The sequence below is a fragment of the Lissotriton helveticus genome, chromosome 10 (genome assembly GCF_964261635.1).
Source record: "Lissotriton helveticus chromosome 10, aLisHel1.1, whole genome shotgun sequence".
Taxonomy (NCBI): domain Eukaryota; kingdom Metazoa; phylum Chordata; class Amphibia; order Caudata; family Salamandridae; genus Lissotriton; species Lissotriton helveticus.
In genome coordinates, this window is record NC_136071.1 from 711,858,849 (window position 1) to 711,882,054 (window position 23,206).

Sequence of the window (23,206 nt, forward strand, 5' to 3'; positions counted from 1 at the left end):
ACCCGTAGGCGTCCCCGTACGAATCAGCAAGTACGATCACTATCTAAAGCGTCACTCCGTACGACTCGTAAAAAACGCCGTACGAATCGAAAGTCCATACGAATTGCATTCGGCTGACGCTCGACGCAACGTCCGAACGTAAAAAGAGCGCGTCTCCCGAACCAGGAAGTACGATCCGTGTAGAACACACTCCGTATGGCTCTTTGTCTACGAGAGCTCTAAACTACCGTAAAACCACACTCCGGCACGAACCGCATCCCGGTACGCGACAAGCAGGACATGAACGCCATCGTCCGTCTCATCCCTATCATGTACGGCCACCACCTCGTACTTAGAAACCGACGACGGCGCAGAAGGTGAGAACAACAAAATCCAACATACCTGTACGTGTTGCCACACGCGCACATCTCCATTGCACGACTGTCATCTCTGGGTACGTTGGTCCACACACTCCCGCACTTCATCAGTGTAATACATGCAGCATGTACGCCATCCAGCTGGGGTACGGTACGTCAACGACCTCGGGGTACGGTACGTCACCGCACAACACCAGTGCAATACGGAGGCGTGCGGCACCTACGTCATCGAAGTACGTCACCGCACTTCACCAGTGTCATACGTGCAGCATGTACGCCATCCAGCTGGGGTACGGTACGTCAACGACCTCGGGGTACGGTACGTCACCGCACAACACCAGTGCAATAAGGAGGCGTGCCGCACCTATGTCATCGAAGTACGTCACCGCACTTCACCAGTGTCATATGTGCAGCATGTACGCCATCCGGGCTGGGGTACGGTACGTCAACGACCTCGGAGTACGGTACGTCACCGCACAACACCAGTGCAATACGGAGGCATGCCGCACCTACGTCATCGAAGTACGTCCCCGCACTTCACCAGTGTCATACGTGCAGCATGTACGCCATCCAGCTGGGGTACGGTACGTCAACGACCTCGGGGTACGGTACGTCACCGCACAACACCAGTGCAATACGGAGGCGTGCCGCACCTACGTCATCGAAGTACGTCACCGCACTTCACCAGTGTCATACGTGCAGCATGTACGCCATCCAGCTGGGGTACGGTACGTCAACGACCTCGGGGTACGGTACGTCACCGCACAAAATCAGTGCAATACGGAGGCGTGCCGCACCTACGTCATCGAAGTACGTCACCGCACTTCACCAGTGTCATACGTGCAGCATGTACGCCATCCAGCTGGGGTACGGTACGTCAACGACCTCGGGGTACGGTACGTCACCGCACAACATCACTGCACCCCCACCAGTGCCCACCAGTGCCCAGCATCAGAGTGTGTGTGTGGCTAAGACCCCCACCACTGCCCACCAGTGCCCAGCATCAGAGTGTGTGTGTGGCTGAGACTTTCACCAGTGCCCACCAGTGCCCAGCATCAGAGTGTGTGTGTGGCTGAGACCCCCACCACTGCCCACCAGTGCCCAGCATCAGAGTGTGTGTGTGGGTGAGACCCCCACCACTGCCCACCAGTGCCCAGCATCAGAGTGTGTGTGTGGCTGAGACCCCCACCAGTGCCCACCAGTGCCCACCAGTGCCCAGCATCAGAGTGTGTGTGGCTGAAACCCCCACCAGTGCCCACCAGTGCCCAGCATCAGAGTGTGTGTGTGGCTAAGACCCCCACCAGTGCCCACCAGTGCCCAGCAGTGCCCAGCATCAGAGTGTGTGTGTGGCTGAGACCCCCACCACTGCCCACCAGTGCCCAGCATCAGAGTGTGTGTGTGGCTGAGACCCCCACCAGTGCCCACCAGTGCCCAGCATCAGAGTGTGTGTGTGGCTGAGACCCCCACCACTGCCCACCAGTGCCCAGCATCAGAGTGTGTGTGTGGCTGAGACCCCCACCACTGCCCACAAGTGCCCAGCATCAGAGTATGTGTGTGTGGCTGAGACCCCCACCAGTGCCCACCAGTGCCCAGCATCAGAGTGTGTGTGTGGCTGAGACCCCCACCAGTGCCCACAAGTGCCCACCAGTGCCCAGCATCAGAGTGTGTGTGTGGCTAAGACCCCCACCAGTGCCCACCAGTCCCAGCATCAGAGTGTGTGTGTGGCTGAGACCCCCACCACTGCCCACCAGTGCCCAGCATCAGAGTGTGTTTGTGGCTGAGACCCCCACCAGTGCCCACCACTGCCCACCAGTGCCCAGCATCAGAGTGTGTGTGTGGCTGAGACCCCCACCAGTGCCCACCAGTGCCCACCAGTGCCCAGCATCAGAGTGTGTGTGTGGCTGAGACCCCCACCAGTGCCCACCAGTGCCCGCCAGTGCCCAGCATCAGAGTGTGTGTGTGTGTGGCTAAGACCCCCACCAGTGCCCACCAGTGCCCAGCATCAGAGTGTGTGTGTGGCTGAGACCCCCACCAGTGCCCACCAGTGCCCACCAGTGCCCAGCATCAGAGTGTGTGTGTGGCTGAGACCCCCACCAGTGCCCACCAGTGCCCAGCATCAGAGTGTGTGTGTGGCTGAGACCCCCACCAGTGCCCACCAGTGCCCACCAGTGCCCAGCATCAGAGTGTGTGTGTGGCTAAGACCCCCACCAGTGCCCAGCATCAGAGTGTGTGTGTGGCTGAGACCCCCACCACTGCCCACCACTGCCCAGCATCAGAGAGTGTGTGTGGCTGAGACCCCCACCAGTGCCCACCACTGCCTACCAGTGCCCAGCATCAGAGTGTGTGTGTGGCTGAGACCCCCACCAGTGCCCACCAGTGCCCAGCATCAGAGTGTGTGTGTGGCTGAGATCCCCACCAGTGCCCACCAGTGCCCAGCATCAGAGTGTGTGTGTGGCTAAGACCCCCACCAGTGCCCACCAGTGCCCAGCATCAGAGTGTGTGTGTGGCTGAGACCCCCACCACTGCCCACCAGTGCCCAGCATCAGAGTGTGTGTGTGGCTGAGACCCCCACCAGTGCCCACCAGTGCCCAGCATCAGAGTGTGTGTGTGGCTGAGACCCCCACCACTGCCCACCAGTGCCCAGCATCAGAGTGTGTGTGTGGCTGAGACCCCCACCACTGCCCACCAGTGCCCAGCATCAGAGTGTGTGTGTGGCTGAGACCCCCACCAGTGCCCACAAGTGCCCACCAGTGCCCAGCATCAGAGTGTGTGTGTGGCTGAGACCCCCACCAGTGCCCAGCATCAGAGTGTGTGTGTGGCTAAGACCCCCACCAGTGCCCACCAGTGCCCAGCATCAGAGTGTGTGTGTGGCTAAGACCCCCACCAGTGCCCACCAGTGCCCAGCATCAGAGTGTGTGTGTGGCTAAGACCCCCACCACTGCCCACTAGTGCCCAGCATCAGAGTGTGTGTGTGGCTAAGACCCCCACCACTGCCCACCAGTGCCCAGCATCAGAGTGTGTGTGTGGCTGAGACCCCCACCAATGCCCACCAGTGCCCAGCATCAGAGTGTGTGTGTGGCTGAGACCCCCACCAGTGCCCACCAGTGCCTACCAGTGCCCAGCATCAGAGTGTGTGTGTGGCTAAGACCCCCACCAGTGCCCACCATTTCCAGCATCAGAGTGTGTGTGTGGCTGAGACCCCCACCACTGCCCACCAGTGCCCAGCATCAGTGTGTGTGTGTGTGGCTGAGACCCCCACCAGTGCCCACCAGTGCCCAGCATCAGAGTGTGTGTGTGGCTAAGACCCCCACCACTGCCCACCAGTGCCCAGCATCAGAGTGTGTGTGTGGCTAAGACCCCCACCACTGCCCACCAGTGCCCAGCATCTGAGTGTGTGTGTGGCTGAGACCCCCACCACTGCCCACCAGTGCCCAGCATCAGGGTGTGTGTGTGGCTAAGACCCCCACCAGTGCCCAGCATCAGAGTGTGTGTGTGGCTGAGACCCCCACCACTGCCCACCAGTGCCCAGCATCAGAGTGTGTGTGTATAACACACCCCCACTGCCCAACAGTGGCCAGCCATTACAACAAAAACCTAACATTCTTAACCACATTACCACCAGGAGATTGACACATGTCAACATAACTATATTTTAACATCATACCACCTCCCAGGCACACAGCAGTCACAGACTTTTTCACACAAACTCAAGTTCAGAAAAGGAAAATAATAGCTTTATTCAGCTGGTTCCAAATATAAAAGCAAATAAGAGTCCTCACTCATTAAAGGCCAATGGCCAGTCCAAAGATGTCTCTGCAACAGTCTGTGCCTCCATGGGTGTGCACACACCCAAACTTTCCTGCACATGGCGTTTAATCCGCTGTGGGAACTATGGGGGCACCATCTGTGGAATCCTCCGGCACCGCATGGACAGGAGAGGGAAGGACAGGTGGAGTGGGTGCAGGTGTAGTGGATTCATCCACACTGGTTGGGGCATCGCCAAAAGTAGATTAAAAAACCTGGCTGCACACCGCAGCCAGTGCAGAAAAACTACCACCTGAACCCGGGGACACATTGGGGGTGGAGGTACAGGGCTGTGAGTCAGTTCTACTGGGTGTGTGGATGCGTGTGTGAGGTGTCTCCCCTCTCCCTGGGTGTGTGCCTACTTCCCCTTGAGAATGGGTGCGTGGAGCTTTGAGCTTCTTATGCTGTGTGTGTGAGCTGGGTGTGTCTGACCTGTGGCGTGTGTGAGTATGCTGTGTAGGTATGTGAGAGGCAGAGGTGGATGGGTCTGAAGGATGGGGGGGGACAGATGCTGCTGGGTGTACAGAGCTGCCGTCAGTGTTGAGTCCATGGCAGCCACACTCCGACGTAGATCAGACATGGCCGATGACATGCCCTCCATGAACGACACCACCTGTGTAAGCAGTTGTGTATGTCCATGGAGGACAGTCAGCATGGATGTCTGACCTACTGCAATCTGCCGGAGTAGGTCCACAGTCTCAGCACTGAGGGCAGCAGGGGACACAGGGGCAGGGGCTGCGGTGCCGGGAACAAAGGAGACACGGGGTCTAGCACGGACCCTAGGGACACTAACGACTGGGAGGGTGGAGATGGTACTGGAGGAGGGGAGGGCAGACAAAGAAGAAGATGTGACCATTGCTGCATATTCCCCCTCCTCCTGAGAGTCTGACTCGGAGTTGTCGGCATGGTAAGATGTGTCAGTCACATGTCGTCCGGCCTGCAGACTCTCCTCACCCTCCGTGCCACTGCCTCCCTCTGACTCTTCATAGCATGTGGCACTGTCGCTGGGTCCCTCTGCCTGGTCCGCGCCTGTGTCTCCTTCAGATTCAGATGCTGCTGCTGTGGGCAAGGAGAACAACAAAAACATATCAGTCACCTGTACACATCAGACATATAAGCTACAATACATTTTGCCTCATTTCTAAACATGGCAGAAACCGGTCCCCGGAAGCTTGTTTCCTTCCCAGTGTAAGAATTGGCTTTTGTAGTCTGGTCTGCCCTGTTCCCATGATGCACTGGGCCAGGGACAGACTAATTTGCATACAGCCAGGTTCTGAAACTGGGATGGTGCAATGAGCTAAAAAACGGTGTTGGATCTAGCCCTGATCTCTTGACTGGGTGAGAGTACTCTGCTTAATTCAGATACTCTGTCCATCACCACCCCTTGTTGTAAATAATTTTGTCCACCCTAAGCGTGGAAGGGTATACTCAGATGTGAGTCCCTTGCTCATTGCACCATCAGGATTCAAGCAAGCCGGGCTGAAGACGCCTGAAATGGCAGAAACCGGTCCCCGGAAGCTTGTTTCCTTCCCAGTGTAAGAATTGGCTTTTGTAGTCTGGTCTGCCCTGTTCCCATGATGCACTGGGCCAGGGACAGACTAATTTGCATACAGCCAGGTTCTGAAACTGGGATGGTGCAATGAGCTAAAAAACGGTGTTGGATCTAGCCCTGATCTCTTGACTGGGTGAGAGTACTCTGCTTAATTCAGAGACTCTGTCCATCACCACCCCTTGTGGTAAATAATTTTGTCCACCCTAAGCGTGGAAGGGTATACTCAGATGTGAGTCCCTTGCTCATTGCACCATCAGGATTCAAGCAAGCCGGGCTGAAGACGCCTGAAATGGCAGAAACCGGTCCCCGGAAGCTTGTTTCCTTCCCAGTGTAAGAATTGGCTTTTGTAGTCTGGTCTGCCCTGTTCCCATGATGCACTGGGCCAGGGACAGACTAATTTGCATACAGCCAGGTTCTGAAACTGGGATGGTGCAATGAGCTAAAAAACGGTGTTGGATATAGCCCTGATCTCTTGACTGGGTGAGAGTACTCTGCTTAATTCAGAGACTCTGTCCATCACCACCCCCTTGTTGTAAATAATTTTGTCCACCCTAAGCGTGGAAGGGTATACTCAGATGTGAGTCCCTTGCTCATTGCACCATCAGGATTCAAGCAAGCCGGGCTGAAGACGCCTGAAATGGCAGAAACCGGTCCCCGGAAGCTTGTTTCCTTCCCAGTGTAAGAATTGGCTTTTGTAGTCTGGTCTGCCCTGTTCCCATGATGCACCTGGCCAGGGACAGACTAATTTGCATACAGCCAGGTTCTGAAACTGGGATGGTGCAATGAGCTAAAAAACGGTGTTGGATCTAGCCCTGATCTCTTGACTGGGTGAGAGTACTCTGCTTAATTCAGAGACTCTGTCCATCACCACCCCTTGTTGTAAATAATTTTGTCCACCCTAAGCGTGGAAGGGTATACTCAGATGTGAGTCCCTTGCTCATTGCACCATCAGGATTCAAGCAAGCCGGGCTGAAGACGCCTGAAATGGCAGAAACCGGTCCCCGGAAGCTTGTTTCCTTCCCAGTGTAAGAATTGGCTTTTGTAGTCTGGTCTGCCCTGTTCCCATGATGCACTGGGCCAGGGACAGACTAATTTGCATACAGCCAGGTTCTGAAACTGGGATGGTGCAATGAGCTAAAAAACGGTGTTGGATCTAGCCCTGATCTCTTGACTGGGTGAGAGTACTCTGCTTAATTCAGAGTATGTGTGTGTGGCTGAGACCCCCACCAGTGCCCACCAGTGCCCAGCATCAGAGTGTGTGTGTGGCTGAGACCCCCACCAGTGCCCACCAGTGCCCACCAGTGCCCAGCATCAGAGTGTGTGTGTGGCTGAGACCCCCACCAGTGCCCACCAGTGCCCAGCATCAGAGTGTGTGTGTGGCTGAGACCCCCACCAGTGCCCACCAGTGCCCACCAGTGCCCAGCATCAGAGTGTGTGTGTGGCTAAGACCCCCACCAGTGCCCAGCATCAGAGTGTGTGTGTGGCTGAGACCCCCACCACTGCCCACCACTGCCCAGCATCAGAGAGTGTGTGTGGCTGAGACCCCCACCAGTGCCCACCACTGCCTACCAGTGCCCAGCATCAGAGTGTGTGTGTGGCTGAGACCCCCACCAGTGCCCACCAGTGCCCAGCATCAGAGTGTGTGTGTGGCTGAGATCCCCACCAGTGCCCACCAGTGCCCAGCATCAGAGTGTGTGTGTGGCTAAGACCCCCACCAGTGCCCACCAGTGCCCAGCATCAGAGTGTGTGTGTGGCTGAGACCCCCACCACTGCCCACCAGTGCCCAGCATCAGAGTGTGTGTGTGGCTGAGACCCCCACCAGTGCCCACCAGTGCCCAGCATCAGAGTGTGTGTGTGGCTGAGACCCCCACCACTGCCCACCAGTGCCCAGCATCAGAGTGTGTGTGTGGCTGAGACCCCCACCACTGCCCACCAGTGCCCAGCATCAGAGTGTGTGTGTGGCTGAGACCCCCACCAGTGCCCACAAGTGCCCACCAGTGCCCAGCATCAGAGTGTGTGTGTGGCTGAGACCCCCACCAGTGCCCAGCATCAGAGTGTGTGTGTGGCTAAGACCCCCACCAGTGCCCACCAGTGCCCAGCATCAGAGTGTGTGTGTGGCTAAGACCCCCACCAGTGCCCACCAGTGCCCAGCATCAGAGTGTGTGTGTGGCTAAGACCCCCACCACTGCCCACTAGTGCCCAGCATCAGAGTGTGTGTGTGGCTAAGACCCCCACCACTGCCCACCAGTGCCCAGCATCAGAGTGTGTGTGTGGCTGAGACCCCCACCAATGCCCACCAGTGCCCAGCATCAGAGTGTGTGTGTGGCTGAGACCCCCACCAGTGCCCACCAGTGCCTACCAGTGCCCAGCATCAGAGTGTGTGTGTGGCTAAGACCCCCACCAGTGCCCACCATTTCCAGCATCAGAGTGTGTGTGTGGCTGAGACCCCCACCACTGCCCACCAGTGCCCAGCATCAGTGTGTGTGTGTGTGGCTGAGACCCCCACCAGTGCCCACCAGTGCCCAGCATCAGAGTGTGTGTGTGGCTAAGACCCCCACCACTGCCCACCAGTGCCCAGCATCAGAGTGTGTGTGTGGCTAAGACCCCCACCACTGCCCACCAGTGCCCAGCATCTGAGTGTGTGTGTGGCTGAGACCCCCACCACTGCCCACCAGTGCCCAGCATCAGGGTGTGTGTGTGGCTAAGACCCCCACCAGTGCCCAGCATCAGAGTGTGTGTGTGGCTGAGACCCCCACCACTGCCCACCAGTGCCCAGCATCAGAGTGTGTGTGTATAACACACCCCCACTGCCCAACAGTGGCCAGCCATTACAACAAAAACCTAACATTCTTAACCACATTACCACCAGGAGATTGACACATGTCAACATAACTATATTTTAACATCATACCACCTCCCAGGCACACAGCAGTCACAGACTTTTTCACACAAACTCAAGTTCAGAAAAGGAAAATAATAGCTTTATTCAGCTGGTTCCAAATATAAAAGCAAATAAGAGTCCTCACTCATTAAAGGCCAATGGCCAGTCCAAAGATGTCTCTGCAACAGTCTGTGCCTCCATGGGTGTGCACACACCCAAACTTTCCTGCACATGGCGTTTAATCCGCTGTGGGAACTATGGGGGCACCATCTGTGGAATCCTCCGGCACCGCATGGACAGGAGAGGGAAGGACAGGTGGAGTGGGTGCAGGTGTAGTGGATTCATCCACACTGGTTGGGGCATCGCCAAAAGTAGATTAAAAAACCTGGCTGCACACCGCAGCCAGTGCAGAAAAACTACCACCTGAACCCGGGGACACATTGGGGGTGGAGGTACAGGGCTGTGAGTCAGTTCTACTGGGTGTGTGGATGCGTGTGTGAGGTGTCTCCCCTCTCCCTGGGTGTGTGCCTACTTCCCCTTGAGAATGGGTGCGTGGAGCTTTGAGCTTCTTATGCTGTGTGTGTGAGCTGGGTGTGTCTGACCTGTGGCGTGTGTGAGTATGCTGTGTAGGTATGTGAGAGGCAGAGGTGGATGGGTCTGAAGGATGGGGGGGGACAGATGCTGCTGGGTGTACAGAGCTGCCGTCAGTGTTGAGTCCATGGCAGCCACACTCCGACGTAGATCAGACATGGCCGATGACATGCCCTCCATGAACGACACCACCTGTGTAAGCAGTTGTGTATGTCCATGGAGGACAGTCAGCATGGATGTCTGACCTACTGCAATCTGCCGGAGTAGGTCCACAGTCTCAGCACTGAGGGCAGCAGGGGACACAGGGGCAGGGGCTGCGGTGCCGGGAACAAAGGAGACACGGGGTCTAGCACGGACCCTAGGGACACTAACGACTGGGAGGGTGGAGATGGTACTGGAGGAGGGGAGGGCAGACAAAGAAGAAGATGTGACCATTGCTGCATATTCCCCCTCCTCCTGAGAGTCTGACTCGGAGTTGTCGGCATGGTAAGATGTGTCAGTCACATGTCGTCCGGCCTGCAGACTCTCCTCACCCTCCGTGCCACTGCCTCCCTCTGACTCTTCATAGCATGTGGCACTGTCGCTGGGTCCCTCTGCCTGGTCCGCGCCTGTGTCTCCTTCAGATTCAGATGCTGCTGCTGTGGGCAAGGAGAACAACAAAAACATATCAGTCACCTGTACACATCAGACATATAAGCTACAATACATTTTGCCTCATTTCTAAACATGGCAGAAACCGGTCCCCGGAAGCTTGTTTCCTTCCCAGTGTAAGAATTGGCTTTTGTAGTCTGGTCTGCCCTGTTCCCATGATGCACTGGGCCAGGGACAGACTAATTTGCATACAGCCAGGTTCTGAAACTGGGATGGTGCAATGAGCTAAAAAACGGTGTTGGATCTAGCCCTGATCTCTTGACTGGGTGAGAGTACTCTGCTTAATTCAGATACTCTGTCCATCACCACCCCTTGTTGTAAATAATTTTGTCCACCCTAAGCGTGGAAGGGTATACTCAGATGTGAGTCCCTTGCTCATTGCACCATCAGGATTCAAGCAAGCCGGGCTGAAGACGCCTGAAATGGCAGAAACCGGTCCCCGGAAGCTTGTTTCCTTCCCAGTGTAAGAATTGGCTTTTGTAGTCTGGTCTGCCCTGTTCCCATGATGCACTGGGCCAGGGACAGACTAATTTGCATACAGCCAGGTTCTGAAACTGGGATGGTGCAATGAGCTAAAAAACGGTGTTGGATCTAGCCCTGATCTCTTGACTGGGTGAGAGTACTCTGCTTAATTCAGAGACTCTGTCCATCACCACCCCTTGTGGTAAATAATTTTGTCCACCCTAAGCGTGGAAGGGTATACTCAGATGTGAGTCCCTTGCTCATTGCACCATCAGGATTCAAGCAAGCCGGGCTGAAGACGCCTGAAATGGCAGAAACCGGTCCCCGGAAGCTTGTTTCCTTCCCAGTGTAAGAATTGGCTTTTGTAGTCTGGTCTGCCCTGTTCCCATGATGCACTGGGCCAGGGACAGACTAATTTGCATACAGCCAGGTTCTGAAACTGGGATGGTGCAATGAGCTAAAAAACGGTGTTGGATATAGCCCTGATCTCTTGACTGGGTGAGAGTACTCTGCTTAATTCAGAGACTCTGTCCATCACCACCCCCTTGTTGTAAATAATTTTGTCCACCCTAAGCGTGGAAGGGTATACTCAGATGTGAGTCCCTTGCTCATTGCACCATCAGGATTCAAGCAAGCCGGGCTGAAGACGCCTGAAATGGCAGAAACCGGTCCCCGGAAGCTTGTTTCCTTCCCAGTGTAAGAATTGGCTTTTGTAGTCTGGTCTGCCCTGTTCCCATGATGCACCTGGCCAGGGACAGACTAATTTGCATACAGCCAGGTTCTGAAACTGGGATGGTGCAATGAGCTAAAAAACGGTGTTGGATCTAGCCCTGATCTCTTGACTGGGTGAGAGTACTCTGCTTAATTCAGAGACTCTGTCCATCACCACCCCTTGTTGTAAATAATTTTGTCCACCCTAAGCGTGGAAGGGTATACTCAGATGTGAGTCCCTTGCTCATTGCACCATCAGGATTCAAGCAAGCCGGGCTGAAGACGCCTGAAATGGCAGAAACCGGTCCCCGGAAGCTTGTTTCCTTCCCAGTGTAAGAATTGGCTTTTGTAGTCTGGTCTGCCCTGTTCCCATGATGCACTGGGCCAGGGACAGACTAATTTGCATACAGCCAGGTTCTGAAACTGGGATGGTGCAATGAGCTAAAAAACGGTGTTGGATCTAGCCCTGATCTCTTGACTGGGTGAGAGTACTCTGCTTAATTCAGAGACTCTGTCCATCACCACCCCTTGTTGTAAATAATTTTGTCCACCCTAAGCGTGGAAGGGTATACTCAGATGTGAGTCCCTTGCTCATTGCACCATCAGGATTCAAGCAAGCCGGGCTGAAGACGCCTGAAATGGCAGAAACCGGTCCCCGGAAGCTTGTTTCCTTCCCAGTGTAAGAATTGGCTTTTGTAGTCTGGTCTGCCCTGTTCCCATGATGCACTGGGCCAGGGACAGACTAATTTGCATACAGCCAGGTTCTGAAACTGGGATGGTGCAATGAGCTAAAAAACGGTGTTGGATCTAGCCCTGATCTCTTGACTGGGTGAGAGTACTCTGCTTAATTCAGAGACTCTGTCCATCACCACCCCTTGTTGTAAATAATTTTGTCCACCCTAAGCGTGGAAGGGTATAGTCAGATGTGAGTCCCTTGCTCATTGCACCATCAGGATTCAAGCAAGCCGGGCTGAAGACGCCTGAAATGGCAGAAACCGGTCCCCGGAAGCTTGTTTCCTTCCCAGTGTAAGAATTGGCTTTTGTAGTCTGGTCTGCCCTGTTCCCATGATGCACTGAGCCAGGGACAGACTAATTTGCATACAGCCAGGTTCTGAAACTGGGATGGTGCAATGAGCTAAAAAACGGTGTTGGATCTAGCCCTGATCTCTTGACTGGGTGAGAGTACTCTGCTTAATTCAGAGACTCTGTCCATCACCAACCCTTGTTGTAAATAATTTTGTCCACCCTAAGCGTGGAAGGGTATACTCAGATGTGAGTCCCTTGCTCATTGCACCATCAGGATTCAAGCAAGCCGGGCTGAAGACGCCTGAAATGGCAGAAACCGGTCCCCGGAAGCTTGTTTCCTTCCCAGTGTAAGAATTGGCTTTTGTAGTCTGGTCTGCCCTGTTCCCATGATGCACTGGGCCAGGGACAGACTAATTTGCATACAGCCAGGTTCTGAAACTGGGATGGTGCAATGAGCTAAAAAACGGTGTTGGATCTAGCCCTGATCTCTTGACTGGGTGAGAGTACTCTGCTTAATTCAGAGACTCTGTCCATCACCACCCCTTGTTGTAAATAATTTTGTCCACCCTAAGCGTGGAAGGGTATACTCAGATGTGAGTCCCTTGCTCATTGCACCATCAGGATTCAAGCAAGCCGGGCTGAAGACGCCTGAAATGGCAGAAACCGGTCCCCGGAAGCTTGTTTCCTTCCCAGTGTAAGAATTGGCTTTTGTAGTCTGGTCTGCCCTGTTCCCATGATGCACTGGGCCAGGGACAGACTAATTTGCATACAGCCAGGTTCTGAAACTGGGATGGTGCAATGAGCTAAAAAACGGTGTTGGATCTAGCCCTGATCTCTTGACTGGGTGAGAGTACTCTGCTTAATTCAGAGACTCTGTCCATCACCACCCCTTGTTGTAAATAATTTTGTCCACCCTAAGCGTGGAAGGGTATACTCAGATGTGAGTCCCTTGCTCATAGCACCATCAGGATTCAAGCAAGCCGGGCTGAAGACGCCTGAAATGGCAGAAACCGGTCCCCGGAAGCTTGTTTCCTTCCCAGTGTAAGAATTGGCTTTTGTAGTCTGGTCTGCCCTGTTCCCATGATGCACTGGGCCAGGGACAGACTAATTTGCATACAGCCAGGTTCTGAAACTGGGATGGTGCAATGAGCTAAAAAACGGTGTTGGATCTAGCCCTGATCTCTTGACTGGGTGAGAGTAGTCTGCTTAATTCAGAGACTCTGTCCATCACCACCCCTTGTTGTAAATAATTTTGTCCACCCTAAGCGTGGAAGGGTATACTCAGATGTGAGTCCCTTGCTCATTGCACCATCAGGATTCAAGCAAGCCGGGCTGAAGACGCCTGAAATGGCAGAAACCGGTCCCCGGAAGCTTGTTTCCTTCCCAGTGTAAGAATTGGCTTTTGTAGTCTGGTCTGCCCAGTTCCCATGATGCACTGGGCCAGGGACAGATTCATTTGCATACAGCCAGGTTCTGAAACTGGGATGGTGCAATGAGCTAAAAAACGGTGTTGGATCTAGCCCTGATCTCTTGACTGGGTGAGAGTACTCTGCTTAATTCAGAGACTCTGTCCATCACCACCCCTTGTTGTAAATAATTTTGTCCACCCTAAGCGTGGAAGGGTATACTCAGATGTGAGTCCCTTGCTCATTGCACCATCAGGATTCAAGCAAGCCGGGCTGAAGACGCCTGAAATGGCAGAAACCGGTCCCCGGAAGCTTGTTTCCTTCCCAGTGTAAGAATTGGCTTTTGTAGTAGGTCTGCCCTGTTCCCATGATGCACTGGGCCAGGGACAGACTAATTTGCATACAGCCAGGTTCTGAAACTGGGATGGTGCAATGATATAAAAAACGGTGTTGGATCTAGCCCTGATCTCTTGACTGGGTGAGAGTACTCTGCTTAATTCAGAGACTCTGTCCATCACCACCCCTTGTTGTAAATAATTTTGTCCACCCTAAGCTTGGAAGGGTATACTCAGATGTGAGTCCCTTGCTCATTGCACCATCAGGATTCAAGCAAGCCGGGCTGAAGACGCCTGAAATGGCAGAAACCGGTCCCCGGAAGCTTGTTTCCTTCCCAGTGTAAGAATTGGCTTTTGTAGTCTGGTCTGCCCTGTTCCCATGATGCACTGGGCCAGGGACAGACTAATTTGCATACAGCCAGGTTCTGAAACTGGGATGGTGCAATGAGCTAAAAAACGGTGTTGGATCTAGCCCTGATCTCTTGACTGGGTGAGAGTACTCTGCTTAATTCAGAGACTCTGTCCATCACCACCCCTTGTTGTAAATAATTTTGTCCACCCTAAGCGTGGAAGGGTATACTCAGATGTGAGTCCCTTGCTCATTGCACCATCAGGATTCAAGCAAGCCGGGCTGAAGACGCCTGAAATGGCAGAAACCGGTCCCCGGAAGCTTGTTTCCTTCCCAGTGTAAGAATTGGCTTTTGTAGTCTGGTCTGCCCTGTTCCCATGATGCACTGGGCCAGGGACAGACTAATTTGCATACAGCCAGGTTCTGAAACTGGGATGGTGCAATGAGCTAAAAAACGGTGTTGGATCTAGCCCTGATCTCTTGACTGGGTGAGAGTATTCTGCTTAATTCAGAGACTCTGTCCATCACCACCCCTTGTTGTAAATAATTTTGTCCACCCTAAGCGTGGAAGGGTATACTCAGATGTGAGTCCCTTGCTCATTGCACCATCAGGATTCAAGCAAGCCGGGCTGAAGACGCCTGAAATGGCAGAAACCGGTCCCCGGAAGCTTGTTTCCTTCCCAGTGTAAGAATTGGCTTTTGTAGTCTGGTCTGCCCTGTTCCCATGATGCACTGGGCCAGGGACAGACTAATTTGCATACAGCCAGGTTCTGAAACTGGGATGGTGCAATGAGCTAAAAAACGGTGTTGGATCTAGCCCTGATCTCTTGACTGGGTGAGAGTACTCTGCTTAATTCAGAGACTCTGTCCATCACCACCCCTTGTTGTAAATAATTTTGTCCACCCTAAGCGTGGAAGGGTATACTCAGATGTGAGTCCCTTGCTCATTGCACCATCAGGATTCAAGCAAGCCGGGCTGAAGACGCCTGAAATGGCAGAAACCGGTCCCCGGAAGCTTGTTTCCTTCCCAGTGTAAGAATTGGCTTTTGTAGTCTGGTCTGCCCTTTTCCCATGATGCACTGGGCCAGGGACAGACTCATTTGCATACAGCCAGGTTCTGAAACTGGGATGGTGCAATGAGCTAAAAAACGGTGTTGGATCTAGCCCTGATCTCTTGACTGGGTGAGAGTACTCTGCTTAATTCAGAGACTCTGTCCATCACCACCCCTTGTTGTAAATAATTTTGTCCACCCTAAGCGTGGAAGGGTATACTCAGATGTGAGTCCCTTGCTCATTGCACCATCAGGATTCAAGCAAGCCGGGCTGAAGACGCCTGAAATGGCAGAAACCGGTCCCCGGAAGCTTGTTTCCTTCCCAGTGTAAGAATTGGCTTTTGTAGTCTGGTCTGCCCTGTTCCCATGATGCACTGGGCCAGGGACAGACTAATTTGCATACAGCCAGGTTCTGAAACTGGGATGGTGCAATGAGCTAAAAAACGGTGTTGGATCTAGCCCTGATCTCTTGACTGGGTGAGAGTACTCTGCTTAATTCAGAGACTCTGTCCATCACCACCCCTTGTTGTAAATAATTTTGTCCACCCTAAGCGTGGAAGGGTATACTCAGATGTGAGTCCCTTGCTCATTGCACCATCAGGATTCAAGCAAGCCGGGCTGAAGACGCCTGAAATGGCAGAAACCGGTCCCCGGAAGCTTGTTTCCTTCCCAGTGTAAGAATTGGCTTTTGTAGTCTGGTCTGCCCTGTTCCCATGATGCACTGGGCCAGGGACAGACTAATTTGCATACAGCCAGGTTTTGAAACTGGGATGGTGCAATGAGCTAAAAAACGGTGTTGGATCTAGCCCTGATCTCTTGACTGGGTGAGAGTACTCTGCTTAATTCAGAGACTCTGTCCATCACCACCCCGTGTTGTAAATAATTTTGTCCACCCTAAGCGTGGAAGGGTATACTCAGATGTGAGTCCCTTGCTCATTGCACCTTCAGGATTCAAGCTAGCCGGGCTGAAGACGCCTGAAATGGCAGAAACCGGTCCCCGGAAGCTTGTTTCCTTCCCAGTGTAAGAATTGGCTTTTGTAGTCTGGTCTGCCCTGTTCCCATGATGCACTGGGCCAGGGACAGACTAATTTGCATACAGCCAGGTTCTGAAACTGGGATGGTGCAATGAGCTAAAAAACGGTGTTGGATCTAGCCCTGATCTCTTGACTGGGTGAGAGTACTCTGCTTAATTCAGAGACTCTGTCCATCACCACCCCTTGTTGTAAATAATTTTGTCCACCCTAAGCGTGGAAGGGTATACTCAGATGTGAGTCCCTTGCTCATTGCACCATCAGGATTCAAGCAAGCCGGGCTGAAGACGCCTGAAATGGCAGAAACCGGTCCCCGGAAGCTTGTTTCCTTCCCAGTGTAAGAATTGGCTTTTGTAGTCTGGTCTGCCCTGTTCCCATGATGCACTGGGCCAGGGACAGACTAATTTGCATACAGCCAGGTTCTGAAACTGGGATGGTGCAATGAGCTAAAAAACGGTGTTGGATCTAGCCCTGATCTCTTGACTGGGTGAGAGTACTCTGCTTAATTCAGAGACTCTGTCCATCACCACCCCTTGTTGTAAATAATTTTGTCCACCCTAAGCGTGGAAGGGTATACTCAGATGTGAGTCCCTTGCTCATTGCACCATCAGGATTCAAGCAAGCCGGGCTGAAGACGCCTGAAATGGCAGAAACCGGTCCCCGGAAGCTTGTTTCCTTCCCAGTGTAAGAATTGGCTTTTGTAGTCTGGTCTGCCCTGTTCCCATGATGCACTGGGCCAGGGACAGACTAATTTGCATACAGCCAGGTTCTGAAACTGGGATGGTGCAATGAGCTAAAAAACGGTGTTGGATCTAGCCCTGATCTCTTGACTGGGTGAGAGTACTCTGCTTAATTCAGAGACTCTGTCCATCACCACCCCTTGTTGTAAATAATTTTGTCCACCCTAAGCGTGGAAGGGTATACTCAGATGTGAGTCCCTTGCTCATTGCACCATCAGGATTCAAGCAAGCCGGGCTGAAGACGCCTGAAATGGCAGAAACCGGTCCCCGGAAGCTTGTTTCCTTCCCAGTGTAAGAATTGGCTTTTGTAGTCTGGTCTGCCCTGTTCCCATGATGCACTGGGCCAGGGACAGACTCATTTGCATACAGCCAGGTTCTGAAACTGGGATGGTGCAATGAGCTAAAAAACGGTGTTGGATCTAGCCCTGATCTCTTGACTGGGTGAGAGTACTCTGCTTAATTCAGAGACTCTGTCCATCACCACCCCTTGTTGTAAATAATTTTGTCCACCCTAAGCGTGGAAGGGTATACTTAGATGTGAGTCCCTTGCTTATTGCACCATCAGGATTCAAGCAAGCCGGGCTGAAGACGCCTGAAATGGCAGAAACCGGTCCCCGGAAGCTTGTTTCCTTCCCAGTGTAAGAATTGGCTTTTGTAGTCTGGTCTGCCCTGTTCCCATGATGCACTGGGCCAGGGACAGACTAATTTGCATACAGCCAGGTTCTGAAACTGGGATGGTGCAATGAGCTAAAAAACGGTGTTGGATCTAGCCCTGATCTCTTGACTGGGTGAGAGTACTCTGCTTAATTCAGAGACTCTGTCCATCACCACCCCTTGTTGTAAATAGTTTTGTCCACCCTAAGCGTGGAAGGGTATACTCAGATGTGAGTCCCTTGCTCATTGCACCATCAGGATTCAAGCAAGCCGGGCTGAAGACGCCTGAAATGGCAGAAACCGGTCCCCGGAAGCTTGTTTCCTTCCCAGTGTAAGAATTGGCTTATGTAGTCTGGTCTGCCCTGTTCCCATGATGCACTGGGCCAGGGACAGACTAATTTGCATACAGCCAGGTTCTGAAACTGGGATGGTGCAATGAGCTAAAAAACGGTGTTGGATCTAGCCCTGATCTCTTGACTGGGTGAGAGTACTCTGCTTAATTCAGAGACTCTGTCCATCACCACCCCTTGTTGTAAATAATTTTGTCCACCCTAAGCGTGGAAGGGTATACTCAGATGTGAGTCCCTTGCTCATTGCACCATCAGGATTCAAGCAAGCCGGGCTGAAGACGCCTGAAATGGCAGAAACCGGTCCCCGGAAGCTTGTTTCCTTCCCAGTGTAAGAATTGGCTTTTGTAGTCTGGTCTGCCCTGTTCCCATGATGCACTGGGCCAGGGACAGACTCATTTGCATACAGCCAGGTTCTGAAACTGGGATGGTGCAATGAGCTAAAAAACGGTGTTGGATCTAGCCCTGATCTCTTGACTGGGTGAGAGTATTCTGCTTAATTCAGAGACTCTGTCCATCACCACCCCTTGTTGTAAATAATTTTGTCCACCCTAAGCGTGGAAGGGTATACTCAGATGTGAGTCCCTTGCTCATTGCACCATCAGGATTCAAGCAAGCCGGGCTGAAGACGCCTGAAATGGCAGAAACCGGTCCCCGGAAGCTTGTTTCCTTCCCAGTGTAAGAATTGGCTTTTGTAGTCTGGTCTGCCCTGTTCCCATGATGCACTGGGCCAGGGACAGACTAATTTGCATACAGCCAGGTTCTGAAACTGGGATGGTGCAATGAGCTAAAAAACGGTGTTGGATCTAGCCCTGATCTCTTGACTGGGTGAGAGTACTCTGCTTAATTCAGAGACTCTGTCCATCACCACCCCTTGTTGTAAATAATTTTGTCCACCCTAAGCGTGGAAGGGTATACTCAGATGTGAGTCCCTTGCTCATTGCACCATCAGGATTCAAGCAAGCCGGGCTGAAGACGCCTGAAATGGCAGAAACCGGTCCCCGGAAGCTTGTTTCCTTCCCAGTGTAAGAATTGGCTTTTGTAGTCTGGTCTGCCCTGTTCCCATGATGCACTGGGCCAGGGACAGACTCATTTGCATACAGCCAGGTTCTGAAACTGGGATGGTGCAATGAGCTAAAAAACGGTGTTGGATCTAGCCCTGATGTCTTGACTGGGTGAGAGTACTCTGCTTAATTCAGAGACTCTGTCCATCACCACCCCTTGTTGTAAATAATTTTGTCCACCCTAAGCGTGGAAGGGTATACTCAGATGTGAGTCCCTTGCTCATTGCACCATCAGGATTCAAGCAAGCCGGGCTGAAGACGCCTGAAATGGCAGAAACCGGTCCCCGGAAGCTTGTTTCCTTCCCAGTGTAAGAATTGGCTTTTGTAGTCTGGTCTGCCCTGTTCCCATGATGCACTGGGCCAGGGACAGACTAATTTGCATACAGCCAGGTTCTGAAACTGGGATGGTGCAATGAGCTAAAAAACGGTGTTGGATCTAGCCCTGATCTCTTGACTGGGTGAGAGTACTCTGCTTAATTCAGAGACTCTGTCCATCACCACCCCTTGTTGTAAATAGTTTTGTCCACCCTAAGCGTGGAAGGGTATACTCAGATGTGAGTCCCTTGCTCATTGCACCATCAGGATTCAAGCAAGCCGGGCTGAAGACGCCTGAAATGGCAGAAACCGGTCCCCGGAAGCTCGTTTCCTTCCCAGTGTAAGAATTGGCTTTTGTAGTCTGGTCTGCCCTGTTCCCATGATGCACTGGGCCAGGGACAGACTAATTTGCATACAGCCAGGTTCTGAAACTGGGATGGTGCAATGAGCTAAAAAACGGTGTTGGATCTAGCCCTGATCTCTTGACTGGGTGAGAGTACTCTGCTTAATTCAGAGACTCTGTCCATCACCACCCCTTGTTGTAAATAATTTTGTCCACCCTAAGCGTGGAAGGGTATACTCAGATGTGAGTCCCTTGCTCATTGCACCATCAGGATTCAAGCAAGCCGGGCTGAAGACGCCTGAAATGGCAGAAACCGGTCCCCGGAAGCTTGTTTCCTTCCCAGTGTAAGAATTGGCTTTTGTAGTCTGGTCTGCCCTGTTCCCATGATGCACTGGGCCAGGGACAGACTCATTTGCATACAGCCAGGTTATGAAACTGGGATGGTGCAATGAGCTAAAAAACGGTGTTGGATCTAGCCCTGATCTCTTGACTGGGTGAGAGTACTCTGCTTAATTCAGAGACTCTGTCCATCACCACCCCTTGTTGTAAATAATTTTGTCCACCCTAAGCGTGGAAGGGTATACTCAGATGTGAGTCCCTTGCTCATTGCACCATCAGGATTCAAGCAAGCCGGGCTGAAGACGCCTGAAATGGCAGAAACCGGTCCCCGGAAGCTTGTTTCCTTCCCAGTGTAAGAATTGGCTTTTGTAGTCTGGTCTGCCCTGTTCCCATGATGCACTGGGCCAGGGACAGACTAATTTGCATACAGCCAGGTTCTGAAACTGGGATGGTGCAATGAGCTAAAAAACGGTGTTGGATCTAGCCCTGATCTCTTGACTGGGTGAGAGTACTCTGCTTAATTCAGAGACTCTGTCCATCACCACCCCTTGTTGTAAATAATTTTGTCCACCCTAAGCGTGGAAGGGTATACTCAGATGTGAGTCCCTTGCTCATTGCACCATCAGGATTCAAGCAAGCCGGGCTGAAGACGCCTGAAATGGCAGAAACCGGTTCCCGGAAGCGTGTTTCCTTCCCAGTGTAAGAATTGGCTTTTGTAGTCTGGTCTGCCCTGTTCCCATGATGCACTGGGCCAGGGACAGACTAATTTGCATACAGCCAGGTTCTGAAACTGGGATGGTGCAATGAGCTAAAAAACGGTGTTGGATCTAGCCCTGATCTCTTGACTGGGTGAGAGTACTCTGCTTAATTCAGAGACTCTGTCCATCACCACCCCTTGTTGTAAATAATTTTGTCCACCCTAAGCGTGGAAGGGTATACTCAGATGTGAGTCCCTTGCTCATTGCACCATCAGGATTCAAGCTAGCCGGGCTGAAGACGCCTGAAATGGCAGAAACCGGTCCCCGGAAGCTTGTTTCCTTCCCAGTGTAAGAATTGGCTTTTGTAGTCTGGTCTGCCCTGTTCCCATGATGCACTGGGCCAGGGACAGACTAATTTGCATACAGCCAGGTTCTGAAACTGGGATGGTGCAATGAGCTAAAAAACGGTGTTGGATCTAGCCCTGATCTCTTGACTGGGTGAGAGTACTCTGCTTAATTCAGAGACTCTGTCCATCACCACCCCTTGTTGTAAATAATTTTGTCCACCCTAAGCGTGGAAGGGTATACTCAGATGTGAGTCCCTTGCTCATTGCACCATCAGGATTCAAGCAAGCCGGGCTGAAGACGCCTGAAATGGCAGAAACCGGTCCCCGGAAGCTTGTTTCCTTCCCAGTGTAAGAATTGGCTTTTGTAGTCTGGTCTGCCCTGTTCCCATGATGCACTGGGCCAGGGACAGACTAATTTGCATACAGCCAGGTTCTGAAACTGGGATGGTGCAATGAGCTAAAAAACGGTGTTGGATCTAGCCCTGATCTCTTGACTGGGTGAGAGTACTCTGCTTAATTCAGAGACTCTGTCCATCACCACCCCTTTTTGTAAATAATTTTGTCCACCCTAAGCGTGGAAGGGTATACTCAGATGTGAGTCCCTTGCTCATTGCACCATCAGGATTCAAGCAAGCCTGGCTGAAGACGCCTGAAATGGCAGAAACCGGTCCCCGGAAGCTTGTTTCCTTCCCAGTGTAAGAATTGGCTTTTGTAGTCTGGTCTGCCCTGTTCCCATGATGCACTGGGCCAGGGACAGACTAATTTGCATACAGCCAGGTTCTGAAACTGGGATGGTGCAATGAGCTAAAAAACGGTGTTGGATCTAGCCCTGATCTCTTGACTGGGTGAGAGTACTCTGCTTAATTCAGAGACTCTGTCCATCACCACCCCTTGTTGTAAATAATTTTGTCCACCCTAAGCGTGGAAGGGTATACTCAGATGTGAGTCCCTTGCTCATTGCACCATCAGGATTCAAGCAAGCCGGGCTGAAGAAGCCTGAAATGGCAGAAACCGGTCCCCGGAAGCTTGTTTCCTTCCCAGTGTAAGAATTGGCTTTTGTAGTCTGGTCTGCCCTGTTCCCATGATGCACTGGGCCAGGGACAGACTAATTTGCATACAGCCAGGTTCTGAAACTGGGATGGTGCAATGAGCTAAAAAACGGTGTTGGATCTAGCCCTGATCTCTTGACTGGGTGAGAGTACTCTGCTTAATTCAGAGACTCTGTCCATCACCACCCCTTGTTGTAAATAATTTTGTCCACCCTAAGCGTGGAAGGGTATACTCAGATGTGAGTCCCTTGCTCATTGCACCATCAGGATTCAAGCAAGCCGGGCTGAAGACGCCTGAAATGGCAGAAACCGGTCCCCGGAAGCTTGTTTCCTTCCCAGTGTAAGAATTGGCTTTTGTAGTCTGGTCTGCCCTGTTCCCATGATGCACTGGGCCAGGGACAGACTAATTTGCATACAGCCAGGTTCTGAAACTGGGATGGTGCAATGAGCTAAAAAACGGTGTTGGATCTAGCCCTGATCTCTTGACTGGGTGAGAGTACTCTGCTTAATTCAGAGACTCTGTCCATCACCACCCCTTTTTGTAAATAATTTTGTCCACCCTAAGCGTGGAAGGGTATACTCAGATGTGAGTCCCTTGCTCATTGCACCATCAGGATTCAAGCAAGCCTGGCTGAAGACGCCTGAAATGGCAGAAACCGGTCCCCGGAAGCTTGTTTCCTTCCCAGTGTAAGAATTGGCTTTTGTAGTCTGGTCTGCCCTGTTCCCATGATGCACTGGGCCAGGGACAGACTAATTTGCATACAGCCAGGTTCTGAAACTGGGATGGTGCAATGAGCTAAAAAACGGTGTTGGATCTAGCCCTGATCTCTTGACTGGGTGAGAGTACTCTGCTTAATTCAGAGACTCTGTCCATCACCACCCCTTGTTGTAAATAATTTTGTCCACCCTAAGCGTGGAAGGGTATACTCAGATGTGAGTCCCTTGCTCATTGCACCATCAGGATTCAAGCAAGCCGGGCTGAAGAAGCCTGAAATGGCAGAAACCGGTCCCCGGAAGCTTGTTTCCTTCCCAGTGTAAGAATTGGCTTTTGTAGTCTGGTCTGCCCTGTTCCCATGATGCACTGGGCCAGGGACAGACTAATT